The sequence below is a fragment of the Porites lutea genome, chromosome 13 (assembly GCF_958299795.1).
Source record: "Porites lutea chromosome 13, jaPorLute2.1, whole genome shotgun sequence".
Classification (NCBI taxonomy): Eukaryota; Metazoa; Cnidaria; class Anthozoa; order Scleractinia; family Poritidae; genus Porites; species Porites lutea.
The window spans coordinates 18,017,519-18,042,714 of NC_133213.1; the positions used below are offsets into that span (position 1 = coordinate 18,017,519).

The 25,196-nt window shown below is 38.7% G+C and overlaps 1 protein-coding gene and 1 pseudogene across 1 annotated transcript in view; both read left to right on the forward strand.

Annotated features, from left to right (window-relative positions):
• The window catches only part of LOC140923195 (uncharacterized), a 32,464-nt pseudogene extending 19,326 nt beyond the window's left edge, over nucleotides 1-13,138 (forward strand).
• Nucleotides 1-25,196, forward strand: part of LOC140923194 (uncharacterized) — a 162,755-nt gene that overhangs the window by 81,409 nt on the left and 56,150 nt on the right. The window lies entirely within an intron of this gene.

Below are 25,196 nucleotides of genomic sequence, written 5' to 3' on the forward strand. Positions count from 1 at the left end.
TAATGATAGTGTAACGCAAAGCTAAGGCTATACACACATACTTTTATGTTTATTGTCATCTTTTCTTAGATGTAAAAACTTTGTTTAGAATTTCCTTCCAAAATTTCCAAATGTGATGAGATTCAAATTCTCCGGATTTCATGCCTTCTCACATTAAGCACATGAACAAGATGCACAAGATGTCAGTAATTTCAAACACCCCATTGTCTCAACTTTCTGATGGTATAAGTTTTATTGCTCAAAATTTTGTTGTCTCACGTGGAATTGCCCAAGACCATGAATAGGGCAGTGACTCAAGTGACAACAAATAGACACTCTTCTTTTAGTCACTCTATAGTTCTAAATTAGAACGTGACAGTTGCTGTTTATTAGTTTTGATAGGATTCGGTCACCTGAAATTGGCCCCTTATTATCTTTTTTCACATAAACAGATTAATTTCAGGCTCAGTTTCTGTGTTGAATATACCATATTAACATATCATTGTTGTTCAACAAACAATGATTAATGACCTTTGTGATTAAAACGTTTTTTTGCATGCTGTATAATAGTATATATATATGAATATAACAGGCACATATTGCATGAGCAGTAGCACAAAGACATTCAATGAAATATTTTTAAAAGTTATTGTAGGTTATCTTCTTGCAAAGGCAGATGAGTGAAGCGCTCAGTTTCTAGATACATGTTGTACTGTAGCACAAGGCCAATTGATTAGTTTTTTAAAGTTATTGTTATCTTCTTGCAAAGACAATCGAGTGGAACACTGAGTTAGTTATAGCCTATTACACCATTTTAGAAAAAAAATATTTATTATCTTTCTAATTAAATCAGTTTTCTGCGAACATGCAAACAAAAAAGAAAAAAAATATAACAGCTACGTATTGTAAAAGCAATAGCACAAAGAGATCTAATTAGTTTTTAAAGTTAATGTTATCTTCATGCAAACACAGTTGAATGGGACACTTAGTTTCTCTGTTGCATTTTTACACAACGAATAACAATTATCGTTCTGATCAACACAATTTTCTTGCCACTATGCAAACAAAAATTATATATAATAGCCATATTTTGCATAGGCAGTAGTTCCGTTTTGTTAGTTATACAATATTTTTACCAATTTTTCAATTAAATAACACTAGATATAGTAATATTGTCAATAAACGATATCCTTTAATAAACTTATTTGTAAACGAACTGCGACTTCGTCGATTTTCCATACTCTGTTCGTTCCAAACTCCTATTGCCTTTTCCTCCTTTTCTAGCCTGGATTTCAGACGATTACTTCGACTCATTTTCCCCCTGAGAGAGTAAAAACAACTCAAAGTAATCGTCTCAAATTCAGGCTACACCTTTTCTGATCTGAGTTAAAAGACTATTACAACATAACAACAGTCAACACATACGGTATAGACTATAAAAATTTGCAAATAAAAATAATGCAACACTTTGCATCACGGGGGCAGCTGTAGTGACAACTGTTACTAGTTATATCTATATAGTGTTTGATCTGAGCTTCACTCAAATTGTTAGGATCAAAATCGGGCAGGTCATGATATTTAGATATTTTCATAAGATTATGGTAAAGCTGTTTTTACCATTACAGTGAAGTTTTAGCGAGGTACGAAAGGCTTGTTTAACAATAGTATCCTCGTTTTTAGGCAGAAGATACAATACGTAATAAAGGATGTTTTTGTAAATATTAATAATTAATGACAATCGTCCTAATTCACTTCTACTTGCAACATTTGAAACTTTATTGCTTATTTCTAGGCAGCGCTTGCAAAATTTCAAGTGGGTTTTTTCAATTGGGGTATTGTCCCAAGCTTTAAAATCATGTTTTACATATACATCCCCAAAAATCGCTATTATATGATAATATTGGGGAAATCATCGCTTCAAATATTTTGCAAGCAAGAGAAGGTTTTAATTTGCTAAGGTTTGTGTGTTTTCTTAAACGAAAAAGAGCATGAAGAGCCTTCTCTTTCAAGTGTTCGAGTGAGATATTAAAATTACCGGTTGAGGAGATACGGGTTCCTAAATATGTATATTCATGGACAATATCAATGGTTTCTTTACCTTTATGTAATTCTAGATTGGAGTTTTTCTTCGCTCCTTTTTGAAAGATCGTAAGACTTTGGTCGTTTTGGAATTTATATCTAACATCCAAGAGTTGCAAAAAGAGGATAGTGTGTTGAGACAGTTCTGTAATCCTATTTTAGATCGTGATATAATAATTAAATCATCAGCATATAAAAGCGAAATTAATTTGGTACCATTTGGAAGGATGATAGGGTCTGATAAAGTATTTTGAAATGCGGACGGTAACTCAGTAACGTATAAATTGAAAAGCAAGGGGCTTAAAATACAGCTCTGGCGTACGCCTCGTGAATAGCTAAAAGATGTTGTTTGACTCGTACCTATTTTCAATGCACACGAAGAGTTTGAATATAGGTTTCTGATTAACTTATAGAAACATCCCTCTACACCAATTTGTAATAATTTATATAAAAGTCCGTCATGCCAGACTGAGTCAAAGGTTTTTCTAAAGTCAGCAAAACAAGCGTATACTTTTTCACCGTGACAGTGTGCGTACTTGTCTATAAGAGTTCGTAATGTTAGGAGGTGGTCTGATGTTCGATTTTTCGGTAAGAAGCCTATTTGAGACTTGTGGAGTATGTTCAGCGAAGTGACGTGTTCAAGAAGTCTTTGGTTTAAAATTGAGAAGAACAACTTTCCTAGACAACTAGAAACACAAATCCCGCGGTAATTTGATGGGTCATTTCTTACGCCAGATGTAAATATGGGAGTTACAAGACTGTTGAACCAATTTTTAGGCACTGTTCCTAAGTTTTAGAACAGTATTAAAGAGTTTATGGTAAACTGGTAGCAGTGTTGGTAAGCTAGTTTTAATCATTTCGTTTCTTATTTTGTCGGAGTATGCAGATTTGTTACTCTTTAATTTTCTTGCTTCCTTGCTTATTTCAGCTTCTGTTATGAAGTAGTCTAGAGGTCGTGACTGCATTACGATGTCTTCGCGTGTTCTTAACTCATTAACAACGTTCTGTTGGTCATAAGTAAGTGGCTTATTAGAATGCAGACACTGGAAATAATTCATCCAATTCTCTTCTGTAATTGGTGGAGCGTCTTTGTATTTTGTAGAGTCATCCATTGATTTTAAGCAATTCCAAAATTTTTCAGTATCGAAATTGTACGTTATATCCTCTAATTCTGAAAGTTTATTGGAATATTCATTTACTTTATGTGTCAGTAATTTCTTATACTGCTGTAAAACAATATGATATTTTTCACGTAGAGTGCATGGTATTTAATGGATCTCTGTGTTTTTCATTTGACAATTTACTTAATTCGTGTCTTTTTAAGCGACATTCCTTATCAAACCATTTTTAACTCGTGGGTACGCGCGAGCGTACCACGAGTTATTGCACGGACAGGGATATGCAAATGAGTCTCTCGCTCACTTGTAGTAGACGCACTTCGTAATTAATCGGGTCCGAACTCGAGAGCGCGAAGATCTATCGTTTCCAAAGAAGCACGCGCTCGCCGAAGTTAGGTGGCATCAAATTCCTCGCTGAGAGCGTGCATCGTGCGCTACAGCACGGTTAGAGGATAGAGGTCCTACCAAATTTAAGACTAGTACGATTCAAGAGCCTTTGACTCGTCCAGGCGTTAAACTTGACGAGATGAGCATTTGCTCTTCGACTCCTTCAACTTCGACGCTGGCTTGATCTCCTACCTTGTAGTAATGTAGTAGGTTATGTGTATGAATGAATGTATGGTAAATAAAGGCACTTCTTCTTCTTCTTCTTCTTCTTCTTCTTCTTCTTCTTCTTCTTCTTCTTAAGGACTCCCCAAGATCACGGGGGGAAATGGATGTGATTTTGAGCATAAGTTTTAAAATAACAGCGGAAATCGAGATAAGAAAACATAAGCTTATGTTTTGCGTCCTACTTCGCGGAGGAGTTGTGTCGGCTTTGTATCGCATATGTTCTTTCATTGCCATGAAATGCGTTTACATTGTTTTTTACTGTCAGTAGCCTGGTTTCAATTAGCCTTAATTTCATCCGATTGCTTCGAGTCGTTTTTTCAATCGGTTAGGTATGGCTCGATCGTTTGCCGGCGGAAGTTCCATGAAAAAGGCATTAAATTTGAAACTTTTCACCAAATCATGTGATCATCCTCAATGGCGTAGTGGCTATGTGAGGTCGGGTAAACCCAAAGGTACCGGGTTCAAATTCTGCTAAGACCTTCTTTTTCCCTTCTTCCTTCTTTCTTTCTTTTTTGTTTTGTTTTGTTTGCTTATTTGTTTTGCTGTTTTTTTGGTTTTTTTTTTTGGTTTTAAATATATACCTAAAGTGCAATAAACAGCAAGAAAAGTATTGTGTTTCCAGAACAAGGATGGTATATTTATAATCTGAATTTCTATCATTTCCTAAAATTTACTGTGGGAAAACCAGAGGTGATAACTAATTGATTATTTTCTAAACAACGTACCCACGAGTTGACGATAGTCTTTCTTTGATTTATTTGAGGGTGAAAAGGTGCGCTTATGTCGTCTCGCCGTTCTTATTTTTAGGCACCGTTTTGCCGTTGTGATAAGAATATTTATACCTGTTCCGCGGAAATGTTAACATTTTTAGCTGAATTGAAGTCACTTAAATATTCTTGAATTGTCATTTGCAAATTTGGAGATTGAAGAGCTGCTTTGAATTTTGGTGTAGAGTCGCTTTCCCACATCGTGTTAAGGTATCACTCTCTGGTGAAGTATCTTGATTACGAATATCGGTGTCAGTACTTAACCAGGTCACCAGTGGACTATGATCCGATAAATACGTGGGCTCTTTAACAATAAAGTTTAGGATGTGTGAAAATAACGTTTGATCACATATGGCATAATCAACGACACTTATTCCAGCCTTTCCATGAAATGTGGCTCTTCCTAAGGAGTCTCCACTAACCGGCTACCGTCAAGAAAGTCTCAGGGATAGGGTATATGACAATACATATTCGACAATAAAAATTCCATTTTACTTCAAATCACACACAAAGTGCGAGTCTTGTTAAAGGTCACACAAGGTGTATATCCGGCAGTGTAATATAAGGAGAAAAACAGGAAGTCTAAGATCAACTTCCTCACTGGAAGATTCCATCGACACTTGAGCCCGCGCTACGGTCAGGTGATACTGGTCAGCGGATGCCCTGTTTTGACAGCTGTCAATTGATCACAACATTGATGTGCAATTAGTTTTCTCTTGGGCTCCCAAACTAGCTAAAAGTGTGAGAGTAAACATTGGTTGTCCTGTGGTGCGGACGGACGGTCGGTCGGCGGTCGGTGTACGGTCACGTGATTACCAAATTTTCTGGGGTGGGTAGATTTACTAAGCTGTGGAGCTCCGCTATAAAGCTATGGGGCTTCAAATTGAGCCCGTGATCAAATAAAATATCAGCGCAAAACTTTAAACACTACGTGACCTCAATAGATGCAAAAAATGAGCCCGCGATCCACTCAGGTGATGATGGTCAGCGTATACTCTAGTTTGACAGCTGTCAATTAACCTTCATTAGGATGGCGAATATTCGAATTAACAGACTAAGAGTGTGAGTAGGACATTTCCGTCCGGCATGTAGTGGAAAATGCAGATCGTGTACCTGAGCGAACCTGAGCCCTCGTTATTAGTTTTCTTATAGTGGTCTGCACATGTCCCATTTTGACAGCTGTCAATTGACCTTAATTTGGCTTGCCAATGTAACTTTAATCGACTGTCAGCCAACTGACAGCCTTGCCCGGCGTAGTTTCGTTTTTATGTTCAATTGGTAAGTGTGACATATTATATCAGCTTATATATAGTAACCTGAGATCAGGCTCTATTTTCGTTTCGCTTTGAAAATTACATTCCGGCGGGCAAGGCGAAACGAAAAGAGAGCCTGATACAAACCTTTAACGAAATGTCTGCCGCCCACTTTTTTGATTGATTGACATTTGCCGAATCAGCCAATCAGAATTACTTCCGTTGCTTGTTTTTCTAGTATGCAAATTTTTCACGCGCGTGGGAAAAATGCAGACTGGTTGACTTAAAAAATAGCTTTTATCTGTTAATCAAAATGCTCCTTGTTAGCGGTCAACAACTTGCAGAGGGATTCAACTCCGCGATACACTCACTTTCCGTAAATAATGCAAATCCTGAGAAGACATAAACAACCACATGAGTTTTCTGAATTTCCATGGCACGTATTAAGGCATATTTTCCTACCATAAGACCATAAAACAATAAAAAAGACAGCGAAATCGATCCTTCTCTCCACCGACGACGGATCATTCACGAAAACAAACACGCGAGGAATAAGCGATTTCAACTTCCGGCGTTTCCGACAGCCAATCAGATCTTGTGGCATTGTTCTAACAGCCAATCAGCGTTACGGCTAAAATCTGGCCGTAACGAGCACAAACTTGTAATAGTTTGTATCAGGCCCAATTTCAGCGGTAGCCGTTTGAGAGAATGTATGAGAACCGCTCAAATTGGGCCTGATCTCAGGTTAATATATAGGGGCAAAACGACTGGTATTTTATCTGAGCCCGCGAGACGGTCATTGTCAGCGGATGTCTGATTTTGACAGCTGTCAATCTAATCGTACTCATACGGATGGCTTACATAACTAAGAGGCTAGTCAAGTTGTGCAAGATCTATTGTGACATTTGACATCGGCTTACATGAAGTGTGTGTACGGACGGGCGGGCGTACGCTACGTCATAACCAAATTTTCTCGGATCGATAGTTTACCAAATTTTCTTACCCATGGTGTTCCGCTATAACCGGTTCCTCGTCGCTAGAGTTGCTATTGTCGTACCTACGAAAGAAATTATGAGAAATTGTTGACCCTTTCGTCGGGACAAATCAAGCGAACTATCAAAACTACCTGGGAATTTCTAACTAAGGTAGGCATTGCATTAGCTGAAGCTACACTATAACTCCAAGGTTTCTTTACCGTAAAAATGCATTATGACGGAGCTCTACGCGCACGAGCGTAGCCCCATACCTAATGTAAAAAAACTGTGGTAATTACCCCAGCTTTTAGCCGAGAAATTTTGGTAATCACGTAACCGTACGCTCGCCCGTCCCACAGGCATACCAATGTGAAATAACTGAATCAACAGGTAATATATAGATTTACCCAGGGCTAAAAGAGAAGCTTTGGTTAATAATACTTATAAACAAAAAAAATTAAATCGTGTAGTGTTCAACGGGGACGGCAATGAAAATGGCATCAAGATCAATAGATGTAACAAGAATCGACAAAAGGTGATTTTTACTGTGCTGCCAATTTAATTTTCCTGGGGAAGTGGGTGGCTGCACACTTAGGTCACCAGGCTTGTCGCTGACCATTGCGTGACGTAGCATCTCATGTGAGAGTTAAACAGTTACTCATTTGAACATTGTACCCTTTTGGAAGACTTTCGTAACAAGAAAAATGAGTACCATTTTTAAGTCGGGGCTGTATAGTACCTTTTCAAATTCCACCATTATGAATAAAAATAAGGAAGTGAGCCATTCTAAGCACGAAACAATAAGCGTCATTTTCACGCACCACTCCCTCAATCCCTCTGCTCCCCAGTGATATAGTGTGACTAATTTTACCCAACCGGAAAATTCCAGAAACTATTGTCGTTACGGGTCAAAACGGCTGTAACAAGCAGTACATTTCTCAATTCTGGTTCTTGAAACTAACAAAGCAAATTAAATTTAACTTTTGTTTTTGTTTGATATTGCGTTGAAAAGCCTCTCTAACTGTCCTAGTGAATATAATTATATAATATTTTTTTGACTTGGTGATCAACAATGAGCACATTCCCCAGGACATTCCTTTCCTGTAAGGAATGCGGACTTTTCACACGCAAAGCAAGAATCGCAGTAACATAAAAAGAGACATTGGCCGTCACATCTACTTTATGGAAGATAATTTATTTTATGCAATTTTTAAGTTACGCCATGTGTAGTTCAATGTTGTTACTAAAGTTCTTCGGACATGTCGTATATTCTAAGTAGCATAGTGCACACAGCATAGAGATCAGAGAATGCGTCAAGTGGTCGCTTACAAGAGCTTAAAACAACGGAAAATCAATAAACTTTCAGGCCCAAAAAGTGGTCGAGGTCGCTTACAAGAGGTGGTCGTTTACTAGAGGTTCCAACTGTAAGGCTTTGACTGGGGAAGTTTTGGTGCATGAGTTTTGGATTGGCGGTCTCTTATGGGAGGTGGTCCCACATGGAGGTTCGACTGTACCATCAACTGACGTAATACAACTCACTTTGACTCTGCAGATGATTACCACGCGTCAGTCAATGTCAATGCAACAGTCCTATTTAGTACTACGTCAGCCCTCGGACGATTATGCTCAACCTACTTATAGATCTACTTAAGAAAATAGGAGGGAAAAAAGGAAAACTCCTCAAGTTTTTACACCGAGTTGGACTTGAGCTGGAACCAGCTGTGGAACTATTACAGTGTTTTGAAAACCCACAAGCTTAAAATACCTGTAACTTTCTCAGTGTTTTGGTGGTAAAATAAGCTGCTAAACACTTGAATTCCGCTACCCAGAGACGTTAACCCTTAGAAATAAGTTCACTTTCCCAAATTTGAATTTTCTGAAATGTTTCCGCTGGCCCGGTTTGTAGTTTGTTGACAACAAATTTATTTTTTCAGTGGAAGGTAGATGAATGTATAGTGGGTAGATAGACAATATTAATTATTATTATATAAACACCAATGAAATACCAAGAGAGCTTTCGCGCGAAAACTTGATATCTTCACATGTGAAAATAATATGTTATCTTCACATGTGAAAATGTCACCGTTGCTATGGCTTCATAATAAACCGCACCTTCTACTAAAATTTAAAATTTTGTGATATTTGGCAGAATTTTTACTTTTATCGTATTTTAAATAATGAGAACTTTAAAATGGAAGTTGAACAGACGTGACACATTTGATAATTACAGTACAATTCTATATAGAGGATATTACACGGTGGCGCGAAGATATGAATTTTATTTTCGAGTGGCAAAACAATATTTTACGAACGAGCGCAGCGAGTGAGTAAAAGATTGTTTTTGCCACGAGAAAATAAAATTCATATCTTCAAGCCGCCGTGTAATGTTCTTTTTATTATATAGACATGCTGATGACGGCGTTTTTGATGATTTTACGAAGATTTCCGACCACCTTCCGAAGATTTCCGAAGATTTTGCCAAAGTTTTTCGAAGGCCAGGCAAACGTTCCCGAACATTTTCCGAGAATTTCCGAAAATGTCCGAAGATGTCCGAAGATTTCCGAAGACTTTCGAGGAAGACCCGAAGATGTTTCGATGATACACCAACGAATTCAAGTACAATTTAAGAGACAAACTTGATATCAATGAAATCATCGATAAACTCACGTGTGAGATTATGGAAAATAAACCACTCGGGTCCCGGATGTAGTTTTTATGAATTTTACGAGTGGTATATTTTCCAGTAAAACACTCGTGTCTGTATAATAATATTGATTATCTAAAAATTTGGGCAAACAAGTTTCAAATGGTAATGATTAATTATAGTAAGCTGTGTCCAAGTTTATACGAAAATCTAATGAGTGAATTTTATGTAAACTGAGCGAAAGTGAAATTTTAAGGTTGTATTCAATCGTTCATGTTGCCGTGGAAACTACGAAAATGACAAATTTTGCCTGTCAATCAAAACCTTTCTTCAGTATATTCTTCACTTGCCAAGTTTCAGCTTTTGAGCTGCAACCCTTCTCTTGCCATGATTTGCCAGATGTCATATACTCACAAACTGCCAAAACTGTGTTCAGCCACCTTAAAATAACTGTAACTTTCTCAGTGTTTTGGTGGTAAAGAACTGAGGTTTTCTTTTCAGTTGCTAAACACTTGTATTCCGCTACCCAGGGATGTTAACCCTTAGAAATAAGTTCACTTTCCCAAATTTGAGTTTTCTGAACTGATGTTTCCGCTGGCCCGGTTTGTAGTTTGTTGACAACGGATTTATTTTTTCAGATGAAGGTAGATGAATGTACAATGAGTAGACAGACAATTTTTATTATATAAACGCCGATGAAATACCAAGTGAGCTTTCGCGCGAAAACTTGATATCTTCGCATGTGAAAATAACATGTTATCTTCACATCTGTAAATGTCACCGTTGCTATGGCTTCATAATAAACCGCACCTTTGAGACCAAAAAACTATTTAAGTAAAATGGTTTGGTATTTCATTGGTGTTTATATAATAAATAGAACAATACATGGTTGCTTGGAGTTACGAAATTTCTCTTCTTCATAATATTTTTCAACACGAGAAGAGAATTTTCCTATCTCCGCGCGGCCATATAATATCATATATATATATATACACCATGTTTTAACAATGATAAAACTGTTTCTTTGTTTGTTTGTTTGTTTTTTTTAATTTCGATCATTATTAGAGAAGACCCCAGTCCATCAAGTCATATTATACAACGAAAAACACGTAGAAGGATCCCTTTTTGAGGCAAATCAAATGCGACTGTGATATACCACTTCTTTTGAAATATAGTAGTAAAAGAGCTAATAAATAAGCTTTTACTCCAGCTTTTAATTTTACTTTTCAGATCCTCGGCTTCGTTATCGTACATAAAGAGACTGATGCTATCAGCAGAAAAAAGAAACCACAATATGTGGCTGAGCTGAAATAGCAAAGCAAGCAAAAAAAAAAAAAAAATGACAACCACAGCTATTAATGGTAATATCGGCGACCCCTTTGTCAACTTAAAAGATTTCCAGCACGCCCTAGGCATCGCCTATTACAGTCTGGGAGATTTCCGGAAAGCCATAGAGTACCATAAACGACACCTCAAATTTTCGAAAGAAGTGGGAGACAGGGCAGGAGAAAGAATAGCGTACTGTAATCTTGGCGTCGCCTATGACAGTCTTGGAGATTTCCAGAAAGCCATAGAGTACCATAAACGACACCTCAAAATTTCGAAAGAAGTGGGAGACAGGGCAGGAGAAGGAAAAGCGTACTGTAATCTTGGCATCGCCTATGACAGTCTTGGAGATTTCCAGAAAGCCATAGAGTACCATGAACGACACCTCAAAATTTCAAAAGAAGTGGGAGACAGGGCAGGAGAAGGAAGCGCGTACGGTAATCTTGGCAGCGCCTATTGCAGTCTTGGAGATTTCCAGAAAGCCATAGAGTACCATAAACGACACCTCAAAATTTCAAAAGAAGTGGGAGACAGGGCAGGAGAAGGAAAAGCGTACTGTAATCTTGGCAACGCCTATTACAGTCTTGGAGATTTCCAGAAAGCCATAGAGTACCATGAACGAGACCTCAAAATTTCGAAAGAAGTGGGAGACAGGGCAGGAGAAGGAAAAGCGTACGGTAATCGTGGCAACGCCTATTTTCGTCTTGGAGATTTCCAGAAAGCCATAGAGTACCATGAACGAGACCTCAAAATTTCGAAAGAAGTGGGAGACAGGGCAGGAGAAAGAGGAGCGTACTGTAATCTTGGCAACGCCTATCACGGTCTTGGAGATTTCCAGAAAGCCATAGAGTACCATGAACGAGACCTCAAAATTTCGAAAGAAGTGGGAGACAGGGCAGGAGAAGGAAAAGCGTACTGTAATCTTGGCAACGCCTATGAAGGTCTTGGAGATTTCCAGAAAGCCGTTCACTATTATAAAGACAGTGTTTTGGCCTTCGAACATATTTGGGGAAATCTCATATCTAATGACGAATGGAAGATTAGCCTAAGGAGTACGTATGAGGTTAGTTATTCGAGGCTATGGTGGCTGCAGTTTAAGCAAGGTAAAGTCGTTGAGGCACTTTTAACTGCTAATTATGGACGCGCAGGAGCTTTAAATGATCTTCTGGAGTCCAACTATGAGTTAAAAGGGTTACGTCCAGAAATAGGAACACTCTCTGGAACAACACGTGACATTCTTAATTACCTACCATCAAATACAGCTTTCATAGGTATCAACGAAGAAGGAATTGTTTTTTGGGTGAACGAGAAAGGAAAGGAAATCAAAACTAGAAGAACTCAGGTCGATATCTCCGTCACAACCTATTTCCAGTCTCTATTGACGACTGCACGGAAAGAAATAGGTGTGCGAGCTGATGTTAACTGTGAAGATCGCTCATTAAGGAACCCAAGCGATAAAAAGGTAACAGAGGAACAATCTAGTTTGCCAATGTCTCATTCCTCATATTTAGGGACAAAGTCATTACAAACATTGTACAATGTCGTTATAGATCCTATAAGAGACTTAACTCCATGGCGATGAAGTCGTGATTGTTCCACAGGGACCTCTGTGTTTAACGCCTTATGCTGCTTTCATGGACAAGAAATCCAAGTACCTTTGTGAAACTTTTAGAATTCGTCTACTTCCCTCACTTTCTAGTCTTCGCTTAATCCAAAATTGTCCGGCAGATTGGCATAGCAAGGCTGGTGCCCTTCTCGTCGGCGATCCGTGGGTACAAGAGGTAATTTATGAAGGAAAGAAATTAAAGCAGTTAAAGTGGGCCGAAAAGGAAGTGCAAATGATTGGGGAAATACTTCAAACTGCACCTCTCGTTGGAAAGCATGCAACAAAAGATGAAGTTTTAAGACGTATTTCCTCGGTTTCTTTGGTGCACATTGCTGCTCACGGTAAAATGGAAACAGGAGAAATTGCCTTGGCCCCAAACACAACGCGTTTATCCCCGAATCCAGTCAAAGAAGACTATCTCTTAACTATGAAGGATGTTTTAAAGGCGCAGATTAGGGCAAGACTTGTTGTACTCAGTTGCTGTCATAGTGCTCGCGGAGAGGTCAAATCTGAGGGCGTGGTCGGTATTGCACGGGCATTTTTGGGTGCTGGTGCTCGTTCTGTTCTGGTCTCCCTATGGGCGATTGACGACGAGGCTACGATGGAGTTCATGGAATTTTTCTACCGACAACTAGTCAATGGAAGAAGTGCCAGTGAGGCTCTGAATGAAGCCATGAAATCCATGAGAGAATCTGACCGCTTTGATGCAGTGAAGTACTGGGCACCGTTTGTTCTCATTGGTGATGACGTAACGCTTGAGTTTGAGGGAATCAAATAAATAGCAAGGTATTTGGGGATGTATTTAAACCTGGGATCATATTACGTGCTTAAACAAAATTTTTATAAGGCAACGAACTCAACCGGTGCCACTTAACATCAAGCTGCCAATCACGGGTCATGTCAGCAGTTAAAAAGGACTCTGACTTTAGGATATTTTAGGCAGTCAAACACGAGAATATTTCTGCACATTACAAAGTGCCGAGGGTCATGTTTGAGTTTGTTCCATTGTAACATTGCAGTAGAACCTGCCTTAAGGGATCACCTAAAATGCCAATATTTGCCGGTCACTTACGAACGGTGATCGCTTAGGAGTGGTTCCAGGTATGGTGCTTTGGGTGGAAAAATGATTTTGGTATTTTTGGTGAGTGGTCGGTTATGAGATGCAACAGAGGTCATACTCACCGACTGAAAGGTAGGAACCTACCGTAAATCCTCTATTAAGCCCCCCCGGGGGACTTATTTCTTTCAAGTATGTTTAAGTGGGAGGGGGGGGCGGTTAATAGAGAGGGGGAGAGGGGGTTATTTAATTAAGCGAGGATTGTGGTATGACTATCGATTCTCTATTCCGAACAGAGACCGAAGCTAAAGTAGAAAAACTGAAGCATATGAAGTTGGAGGTCGCGCAGCCGAAGATCAAAAACAAGTTTGAACTTCCAGGATGTGAATAAACCATACGGGATCAGTCCACGTGAGGTGTTACAATCGTGATTAATTATTACATCTACCATACGTCTATTATTTAAGAATAGGGGGAGGGGGGGTTGAAACGAAAGAATTTTCTTCCCTGAAATTAGGGGGAGGGGCTTATTGGATAGGGGGGCTTCATAGAGGATTTACAGTATGAAAGTATCAATAATCTACAATAAGGCTCTTTGTAGAATGAAATTACCGGTTTTTATAGGTAATAGCATGATTTGTAGTGATATTTGGCATAAATACCACGAGTGATATTTCGAAATTGTTATACAAATTTGAGACAATTTTGAAATATCACTAGTGGTATTTATGCCAAATATCACGTACAATTTCATGCTATTATTTGTTCATACTACTACCCGCAAGAGGTTTGTAATTTTCACATGTAGGTATTTCAAATTAAGCTGAAATGCCACTGCTCTAAGCCAATCAAATCGCAGAAATTTCTCATGTAGTAGTATAAAAATATTATCCTTTGCTCTAACAGATTTAGAATATTGTACCTTGCCGGCTGAAATCACTATCCTTTCCTTTTACTAGCTTGCTAACGTTTCTTTTTGTTGTTTTTGTTGTATAGGTACGAAGCGAATGCAGTGAAGCGGTTCCTATCTGAAGTTGAACTCAGTTTTTGTGTGTAACAGATACAAAGTGGAGCGTTCATCGCGTAGGAACTCTTTATCCCGAAGACAAAATCAAGTATTCTTTTCGTAGATGGTTTTAGAAGACTAGTCGTGTGCACACCTTGTGAGGTAGTAACATGTTCAGTAGTCACCTGCATGAGAAGGACATCAGGAATCAGTAGTCAATTCTTATTTTCATTATTATACCATATTTTACAGAGTCATTTTAGACGTGTCTATTGACAATATGATATACAGGGTGTCCCAAAAGTTCGTTCCTCTAATTTCATGCGCTATAACTTTTGATCAAAACTTTATTTTTACATGAAATTTCTAAAATATGTTTCTTACTCTATCGAGTACTTGTGTTCAGGAGTTCAGGACAGCTATCGGCATCCCCCCTTTGTTTTTTTATCACATTCTGTAGCCGTTGAGGTATTAAATGAGATAAGCCATGTAGCATGTAGAGCCCTAAATGATTCATTTTGAGTTTTTTTATCACCTAGTATGCAGGAGTCACTTCGTCCCCCAAACAATATAATTTTTTAGATTAGGCAACTGAAATATTATATTTTGGGCATTGAACCAAGAAAAGATGATCATTCCGTCCCCTTTCCACAGTAAGGCTTTTGCTCTTCCTTACAAATTTGAGACGAGCTGAACGTTGTTTGGCGGGCGGCCCTAGCCGGGAGTAAGAGTTTTTTGTGCCATCTCAGGGGTCTCCAAACTTTGCTTTTCATGAACCTGCTCCGGACTTAACTTGCTAGCTGTTGTAAGAGTTACCTCGTTGGGTTTCCTGTTTTGTACATGGCCTTCTTTAAAACTATTTTAGCGGTTTTATTCAGGACTTTCGGTCTTCCCCCTCGTTTCTTGTCTGTAAAACCTTCATTTCTCTATGACCATCTTACCACCCAACATTCGGATTTTTCCATTGTTTTAGGAATTTCTTTAACTGAAAAAACAGTAAATAGAAATACATGCTTCTGCTCGCACGTAGATAAGTGTTTTTTTTCGTTGAGAGGGTTTATCTTTCAGGATATTCACACAAAACAAGATAGGAGTTCGAACATTTCGGGCTACAAAATGCAAAAAAATAAATGGCCGGAAAATTTACTCGCGCAGCGCACCTTTGGCGCGAAATTACACTAATCGAATTTCGAGTGAAAAGATGGCACAAGAAGTATGAAATATTAAATTAGATTGAAAGTCACAACTTTGGTTTAAATTATGTGCTGATCAAGTCCAATTGTACTGCGTTACAGACTTATAAAGTAGAGGAACGAACTTTTGGGACACCCTGTAGTTTTTGATGCTTTTATTATAGTTACACAGTTGCTAGTTTTTATTCTTTTGGCTAATCAGTTTACTGTTACTGTCTACAAAGGTCTTAATTCTAATTTTGTAGTCAAATTGCTTATTCAATTACTGAGTTATATCACTAATTTTGTAGTTTTACATTTACTCGCTTTTAGTTATGCGTAGGACTGCTATTTCACAGGCTTGTTCGCGTGTGTTTTGTTTCCATATCAAGTTTTCTTATTTCTATTGTTGACTCCTTTTAACTGCAAGTTGGTCGTAGCGTACTTTTGCGTTTACTATACTCCTTTTCCTGTCACGGAATTCATTTGTTTAACTGGGTATAGATACAGGTACTTAATTCAGTTTCTCCAGTTTAGTTAGCTCGGCTGGTTAGCTTTGCTATTCACCTCTGGAGCTTAGCTCCCGAGAAGGTCTCGTTCTCGACCTCGACCTCGTAATTATTTGCTGTTTGGCCAACTCAGTCACCCCACCCCTACACAACTTAGGTCTTCATGTCGGCAATCGATTCACAGCGAGGAACTCGGAGACGAACGATTTGGTTTCCTAGGACAATGTAAGAACCTGGGAGACCTTGTTGGGCAATTGAATCAACCCCAGCAACAGGGAAAGGTTCTATACTGAATTAGGCATGCGGACTCTAAGCATCATCGGGTGTTAACTGTGCTATCTCACGACGTCTTCAGCCCTGTTGTGACACCGTGTGAACCCTTGCCAGATGGCTCTACGCAAGTCTGCAAAAAAAAAAAGAAGCCACATGACCTCACGAAGTGTCCTTTGCACAAACGCTACAAATTACAGTTAGAGTACTTTATTTTATTTGCTTATTTTATTGCTTTGTTAAGTGGACCCCCGAGGCCCCTATATTCCGGCTAGTTCGGTTTATGCCGCGGTTCAGGCACAAAATCAAATACAAAATTTCAAAAACCAGAAAAACAAATATTAAAAAATTCAAAACTAAACGCAAAATACAAGGTTCCAGTTTTATTCGCTGCGCTTTTGTTTTTTCTCTTTAAGACAATTATCGTTTTAACTTCATTTTTTTTTTCTCCACTCAGCTGAGGACAGCTGAAACTTAAGGTGGAGGAATGTCAAAAGAGAATTTATTGTTATTCAGTTATTTTGTTTTCGCTGATAAAAATATAAAAAGCCAATGTAGAAATTCTTTATTCTTTAGTCCTAGCTTCTCTAAACCGTAAACAACCTGTTGATATTTATTGAGCGTAAACTTATTTGTCGAGTCATGATTGTAGTAGCCTCCAAGCTGTAATCAACCTGTGACGAAATGTTATCCACTTGTGTAACTTTTGGAAGTAATTAATGTTTCACTACAATGCAAGCTTCCATTTCCACCAATAGTCCTTCAGAAATTATTTTGTATTCGGTTATTTTGACTCGTTGAGTTATGACGTGATCTGTATCTCATCATTAGCTTAGGTTTAAATATAAGTGCTTTGTGTGAATTTCTTCGGTTACATCCTGGTTACGTCTTGGATTAAACCTCTACATTGGAGCCAAGCTCTGTGTACAATTGCTGTCTCAAGGGTATTCAACAGGCGAAAGGGATTCCGTGCCTTTTCGCAGCAAACGAGTGTCCCCAGGAAAAGGCCTTTCCCAGAGAGCATTGTAGAATTTTCCCCGTCGTCCGTTTGTCCTTTTGTGAAGACAAAAACCTGTTTCCACACTGGTGTTTAAGTGAAAAAGCTGTTTTCACATTTGGATACAACGTTTCTTTTCCTAACGACAAAATCCCAATGATCCGGATTTTTGATCTGATCTTGGATTTTAGTAAAGAAACGCTTAGTTAGAAACGTTTAGTTAGCTCGGCTAGTTAGCTTTCTTATTTAGTTGTCAGTTGAGCTTAATTAGCTCCCCAAAGTGTCTCGATCTCTGGTAATTTTTTACTGTATGGCATCCCTCCCTTCACAACTTAGTTCTTACTGTGTGGCCCTCCCAGTCACCCCTCCCTTCACAACCTAGTTCTTCGTGTCGGCAACCGATGTACAGTTTTGGTTTTCTAAAGGTGACGTTACACGAGACGATTTTAGCGCAGCACAGCGTTGCAACATTGTTGCGACATTATTTCGAATAGTTACAACATTGTTCCAACATTGCAATGCTGTGTTGCGCTAAAAATCGTCGTTGCGAATCGTCCCGTGTAACATCACCTTAAGACAGTCAGGGGGGCTGCCACCATTTTTTCCTTTTAAGCCCGAGTTGTGGAAATCTTAAAAGGGCGGGGGTCGGGGGAGGGGGTGAGGACATAAAAAATCTGAATAGTACATCATTTTCAAAGGAATTACCTTAATTAATTCTTTAGAAATGGTTATTCCCAAGAGAGTCGCATTGTCTGAGGTTGAATTCTAAAATATGGAAATTGGTCAATTCGTGTGGAGTGGTCAACAGTCGGTTTGCCAGAAAGAGATGAGTAACTCAGAGGAATACTATTCTTAACGTTAAGGCAGAGTAGTTTTGGAAACTCTTTCGGACCTCCCATCGCGACAGAGTTTTGTGTCAGTTGTCCAACGAGTCACAATGCAAACAAGGAAGGTCACAGGTAAACGTTGGAGAGGTAATGTCAAATTCGTTTAAAAGTGACGCTGTCCGTCATGCGAATATCTACTTTGCGCTATGACAACCTGACAGCCGCCGAAGATTTAGTGACGTCCAAGAAAATGTGGTAAGTACATTAAATCGAAAAATTCTGACTTGTGTAGTTTTAGTGGGATGGTTAAACATGTTGAGCCGGGAAATATGAGCAGAGAATGAAAAAATATATTGCATTGTTCTGTTATTGTTATCAGCTACTAATTGTTTCAGCCCCGCACTCTGCCCCTATTACAATCAAAGCCGCCATCAACTTTTCAGACAGTGAATAATACTGTGAGGGACTATTTATACTAATATATTCCCCTAAAAAGAACAAAAAAACCGAGCAAAGGGGAAAATAACTGAAGTAAAATTAATACACTGTCTTTAAAATATAAATAAATAAGAAAACCAGAACGTGTTTTGGAATTTTTCACACCCATAAAATGCATATGCGTTTATAAAATAAAGATACCCCTTCTGGGCGGAATCTTATCGTACAGGCTATTACAGAAAATTGAAAGTACCCCCCCTCCCCCGTGGCTTTTCATTCTCTGAAAAGAAACCTCGACGTTTATACCTACCATAATGATATTCCGAAGATATACCGAGTCTTAATTCAACTTGTTTTTCAGGAACTGAAAAGAAGATTTTTAGAAGTGTAGGGTAGGGTAATCATTCAATAAAAGGATGCGTGTGGCATATAGTATAGTTAAATACTGATTCTGCACAACCACTGATAAAATAATGAGCGGGGAAATGTGTCAAACCTGAAAATACCCTGTGGGTTCGACTGAAGTACAGTCAACTCAGTCAACGTACGCCTTTGGACTGAAGACATCGATCCCACGCATCAAGCACAATTTCTCACGCCTGGTTCACAGATCCGGACAAATTGTTCTTAACACATGATGACTTTGAGTCCTTTTTTCTGTTCAAACGAAATCATATCGAGGCAAGCTAAAAGTGTCGTCTTAAGTAGCTTCGAAAGTGCTCAAACGTCTTCGGGAACAGTCAGCGGACATTTAATTTTCGGCAACGATCGGAAGTCTTCGGAAATTTGTCGGAAATCTTCGGAAGTCGCCGGGACGTTACCAGAAATCTCGGTCATAACAAGGTGAAAATCTCACGCATTTGACTCAGAAAAAGTTGGCAGGTATAACATTGGGATGTAGATCGTAAGAAGACCACGAAAAACCGTCTCTGAATCATCTCAGTAAAAACTTGCAATTGCCTTTGTAACACAGCCATTCAGAGAAGCGTAAATTTGAGATGACAGGTCATTTACAACAGATGGTACATGACACACATGGGTTTTACAGAAAAATCATTAACGAAATAGGAAACGTAAGCGTCTTGCTACTAAGATTACCCCTAAAAACGCACATTTGATCACTTTGTCTGATAAAAAGAGTGGAACAATGCTATTTAAGGCCTTAAAAATGGGTTTTGTAGAAAAAGAGGACAATCAGGTCCTTTGTCAGTTGTCAGTAAAATCCACGGTAAATGTCAGTAGTCAGTTAAATTTTCGGCTATTTGTCAGTTATCAGTTAAAATTTTGGCCATTTCAGTCAGTTCTCAGTTAACCCCATCCAGACCCTCTTTGTGTCTTTTTTTAGAGAAGTGACTACCTATATAGAGATTCAAATAAATGTACTGAAGCAAAGCATTCCCCGCCCCACTCATTTTCTCAGGGAGACACCCTGGGAACGAGGTTAAAGCGGGGACCACCTCCTTGAGTCCGTTGTAGGGAGGTGGCCGTTAAGAGACTGAGAACTATATTGCCGCCAGATCACAGAAAACTTCAAATCTCAGAGTCGGAACAAAGACATCCGAGAGGGGGAGAGGTTGGGGCGTAAATTCTTCAACAGAAAGAAAACATTGGACCGTGATTTTACCATTATTGTAGGAGATGCTCTTAAGACATTTCACAGACTCTTGGCACTGCAGCCAGCAACAAAACCAGATTTTTTTGTTTCCTCCTTACGCTGAACGTTAAAAATTTGGGCGATAACGACATTTGATTACAACTAGTGGAATCCTTCAGTAATTTGGGGTTACGTTTATCTGAGGAACTGCTCCTAGTGAAGCCAGCGCGCGGTACTGGTTACCAAACAATACTTTAAAGTATCATAAAGCTGTTGAATGTAACGGAAGAACCCATCCCCGTCCCACATCTTCACCTCCGATTGTTTAAGATATCGATATTGATATATCAAACGAAACTATCAATGAGTTCCCACCCCGGGGGAAGAAAAACTCCGAGCCGAGCTGTTTACTTACTGACAAGAGAGGATCCTCTCTTGCTTACTGATGAGCACGGAAAGCGAGAATTTGTCTAGCCTGCGAAGCAAGCGACAAAAGGGTAGCCTGTGAACAGGCTCTCTGTTTGGGGAAAGTGTGATCTGAAAAAATCACGAGGTTTTTTTCACCCTTTTCCCCAAACGGAGAGCCTGTTCAAAGGCTAACAAAAAGGGGCAAGGGATTGGGAGCAAGGGGGGAAGGGAGGGGAGGGTAATTTGATTCCATGGGATTAGTACAGGATTAAAACTGGTAAACTGCCTCGATCTCATGTAATGCGGAAATTTGTTAGTACCTTGATAAAATTATAGCGGATCAGTAGAAAATTGGGAGGAGTTGAGGGAAAACTATCTTTCGTAATACTACCACTGAAATTTGTCACCAGTCGGGTTGTCAAGAAAGTCTCAAGGATAGGGTATATGACAGCACATCTGCGACAATAAAAATTCCACTTTACTTCAAATCACACACAAAATGCGAGTCTTGTTAAAGGTTACACAAGAGGCATATCCGGCAGTGTAAGGAGAAAAACAGGAAGTCTAAGATTAACGTCCTCACTGAAAGATTCCGTCAGTCTACAGAATTGGTTATAAGAGCTCTAGCTTGAGAGCCTTTTGTTATTTCTTTAAAGAAATATTATTTGTATATTGGATTTAATGTGACTTCTCGTATCCCTGGTTGGCTGCATTTTTGGAGCTATTTCTGGAAGCACTTACGTCTGACTCACCTTTGTCGACGTCATTTGATCAAAGTGAAACTAGAAGCTAAATTACAGAAGAGAAAAATCCCTTAGGTTCAACTTTTTCGAGCTTGGTAGAAGGGTTGATTGTGGCTTGGTAAGTTTTGTACAAGTCCTGTTATTTTCTGAATGAAACTGCAATTGAGTTTTAACTTGATTTTGTCTTACAAAAGTATAATTTCCTTGCAGACCTTTTCGTCGTGACAAATCAAGCGAACGGATCAAGACTACTTGGGAATTTATAACTTAGGTAGGCATTACATGAGCTGAGGCTACACTAGAACTCCAAGGTTCCTTTATCTTAGAAATGCAATTGGTTCTTAATCTTCAGGGTTAAACTTTTGTCAAAGTATGTTTGTCCGTGTTGTCTATGAACTTTCAGATCGCAGAGGGTTTTTTCATGATCATGTAGGATTTCCTTTCCGCCCTTTCACTGATTTATTATGCATACTTGGTTATCAACCCACTCTGTATACATTAAATTTAAACCTTCATTAAGTGGCCACCTATTAAGCAGCTATCCTCCATTAATTATAAGCGGCCACAAATCAGTGCCGCGAAATAATTGTAGTAAAGAATGGGAGATTGAGCGGCCACCTCTACTATACATGTACAGTTGAACCTTCAAGCGGCCATCCTCCATTAAGCGGCCAGTAATCATCAGTAATCAATGCCCCGAAAATTCTCCAGCGCATAGCAGTCATGGCTATTTTATCGTCGGTCACATCCCTATTAAATAGCCAAACTTCGAATAAACACTTCGAACTTACAAGGGACATATTCAATATTCAAAAACAATATATTATCCGCCATCGATTCCTAACGACCACACTTAGTTAGCAGTCAGGAAAATCAAGTTCAGGGAAAACTATCTTTTGTAATATTACCACTGAAATTTGTCACCAGTCCGGTTGTCAAGAAAGTCTCAGGGCAGGGTAGGGTATATGACAGCACATCTGCGACAATAAATATTCCACTTTACTTCAAATCACACACAAAATGGAGTCTTGTTAAAGGTCACACAAGAGGCATATCCGGTAGTGTAAGGAGAAAAACAGGAAGTCTAAGACCAACTTTCTCACTAAGATTTCATCAGTCTAAATGTACAGAATTTGTCAGGAGCACCCAACGACAGTTTTCTCCTAAATGCATTGAAAACACTTTTTAGGCTATCTGCACTACTTTAAGATCTTTAGACATACATTCTTATCGGCGCTAGTTGATATTTGTTCGGTCATCCTAGGGCAACTTGAATCTTTTCGGAATTACCAGGGCTTCAGTATTATATTTTTCCGAAAATGTTAGAGGCAATTTTATTAGTTTTACGAAGGTGGGAATTTTTCTGATTCCTCTTTCAATCGCATTTTTGAACCCGAAAATTTTAGGTTTCCATTTTCTGTGAAAAAAAAGCTTAATCCGGGGAGTGAAATGCAAAAAATTAAACTTCAGAAAATGATAAGAAATTTATTAGATAAGCAGTGCAAACTAAACATGAATGGAACGGTCATCTAGAAATTCTTAGTCTTCCTCAAGTTATAGAAAATTCTACGCAATTTTTGCTTCTCCGAACAGATATTTTACAGGAAACAGCCGTTGGGTGCCCCTGATTTGTTATAAGAGCTCTTTGTCGGAATCTTACAAAGTTAATTCGGTGACGTAATTTGATCAAAGTGAAACTGAAAGCTAAATTACAAAAGGGAAAAATCCCTTAGGTTCAACTTTTTCCGTCGAGCTTGGTAGAAGGGTTGATTGTAGCTTGGTAAGTTTTGTGCAAGTCCTGAAATTTTGTGATGGAAAATGCAATTGACTTTTAACTTAATTTTGTCTTACAAAATATAATTTTCTTGCAGACACTTTCGTCGTGACAAATCAAGGGAACCGATCAAGAATAACTAAGGTAGGCATTGCATTAACTGAAGCTACACTAAAACTCCAAGGTTCCTTTACCTTAGAAATGCATATGGTTCTTAATCTCCAGGGTTAAACATTTGTCAAAGTATGTTTGTCCGTGTTGTCTATGATCTTTCAGATCGCAGAAGAATTTTTCCGCGATAGTACCCATCATAAAGGATTTCCTCTCAGCCCTTTCACTGATTTATTATGCATACATGGTTGTCATCCCACTCTGTATACAGTTAAACCTCCATTAAGTGGCCACCTATCAAGCAGCCATCCTCCATTAAGCGGCCAGTAATCAGGGGCACCCAACGAATGTTTTCTGTAAAATATCTGTTCGGAGAAGCAGATGCTGCCTTGAATTTTCTATTGCTTGAGGACAGTTAAAAATTTCTAGATGACTGATTTCCAGTCATGACCACTTTTCGAAGCTTATCTAATTATTTCCCTGCGATTTTCTGAAGTTTAATTCTTTACATTTCACTGCCCAGGTTAGGCTATTTTTCGTACAAAAAGGAAACCTAAAATTTTCGGATTCAAAAATGTGATGGAGAGAGGAATCATAAAAATTCTCACTTTCGTAATAAGTTAAATTGCAGTAGAATTTTTTTGCACAATAATACTGAAGCCCTTGTAATTTCGTAAAGACAAAAGTTTCCCTAGGATGACATGAACAGGAACAAATTTTATAGAGCCCCTTAGAATGCATTTCTAGATATCTTAAAGTACTCTGGATAGCCTAAAAAACGATTCGGATGTATTTAGGAGGAAACCGTTGTTGGGTAATCAAAGTCCCGAAATAATTGTAGAAAAGAGAACACCCGAGCGGCTACCTCTATTAAGCGATCGCGGCCACCTTTGTGCCGTTCCAATAAGAGAATTCCTATTTTTCTTACCTCTATTGAGCGGCCATAACAAACTAAGGTTAGGTTTATTTTAAAAATATGATAAAGGAAAATAGTCCGAGATAGAAGAGGACGTTCTCCCCGTATACGTCACTATACGGAGCCTGACCCCATGGGGCTTTTCATTATCTGAATGAAAACCTTCACGTTTATAATACAAATCACATTCAATTTTTTAAAGATGTACCGAGTGAAAGAAAATGGTGTATTTGCGCGATGGCGACATTTGATTACAACTAGTGGAATCATTAGTAATTTGGGGTTACATGTATCATTCTGAGAAACTGCTTACAGTGGAGCAAGCGCGCGCTACTGGCTACCAAACAATACTTTAAAACAGCATAATTTAAAGCTTTAAAAAGCGTAACGCTACAACTCATCCCCGTCACTAGCCTGCATAACAGACGCTTTATGAGCCAAGCGAGGCGAACGTGGCATTTTGCGCGAAGCAACTTTTTCTTGGTAAAAGGGTTGATTGTTGCTTTAGGTAAGTTTTGTACAAGTCCGGTTATTTTGCGAAGGAAAATGGGAATTGACTTTTTCACTTATAAACTTCGTTGTCTTATAAAATATTTCCTAGTGGAAATCTGTAGTACCTTGATAAAATTATAGCGGATCAGTAGAAAATAGGGAGGAGTTGAGGGAAAACTATCTTTCGTAATACTACCACTGAAATTTGTTACCAGTCCGGTTTTCAAGAAAGTCTCAGGGGTAGGGTATATGACAGTACATCTCCGACAATAAAAATTCCATTTTACTTCAAATAACACACGAAGTGAGAGCCTTGTTAAAGGTCACACAAGAGGCATATCCGGTAGTGTAACGAGAAAAACAGCGAGTCTAAGACCAACTTCCTCACTGGAAGATTCCATCAGTCTACAGAATTTGTTATACGAGCCTTTTGTTATCACGTTCGGACAAATATTAATAACAGTATATTAGATTTAATGTGACTCCTCCTATGCTTCATTCTCCTGGTTGGCTGCATTTTGGGA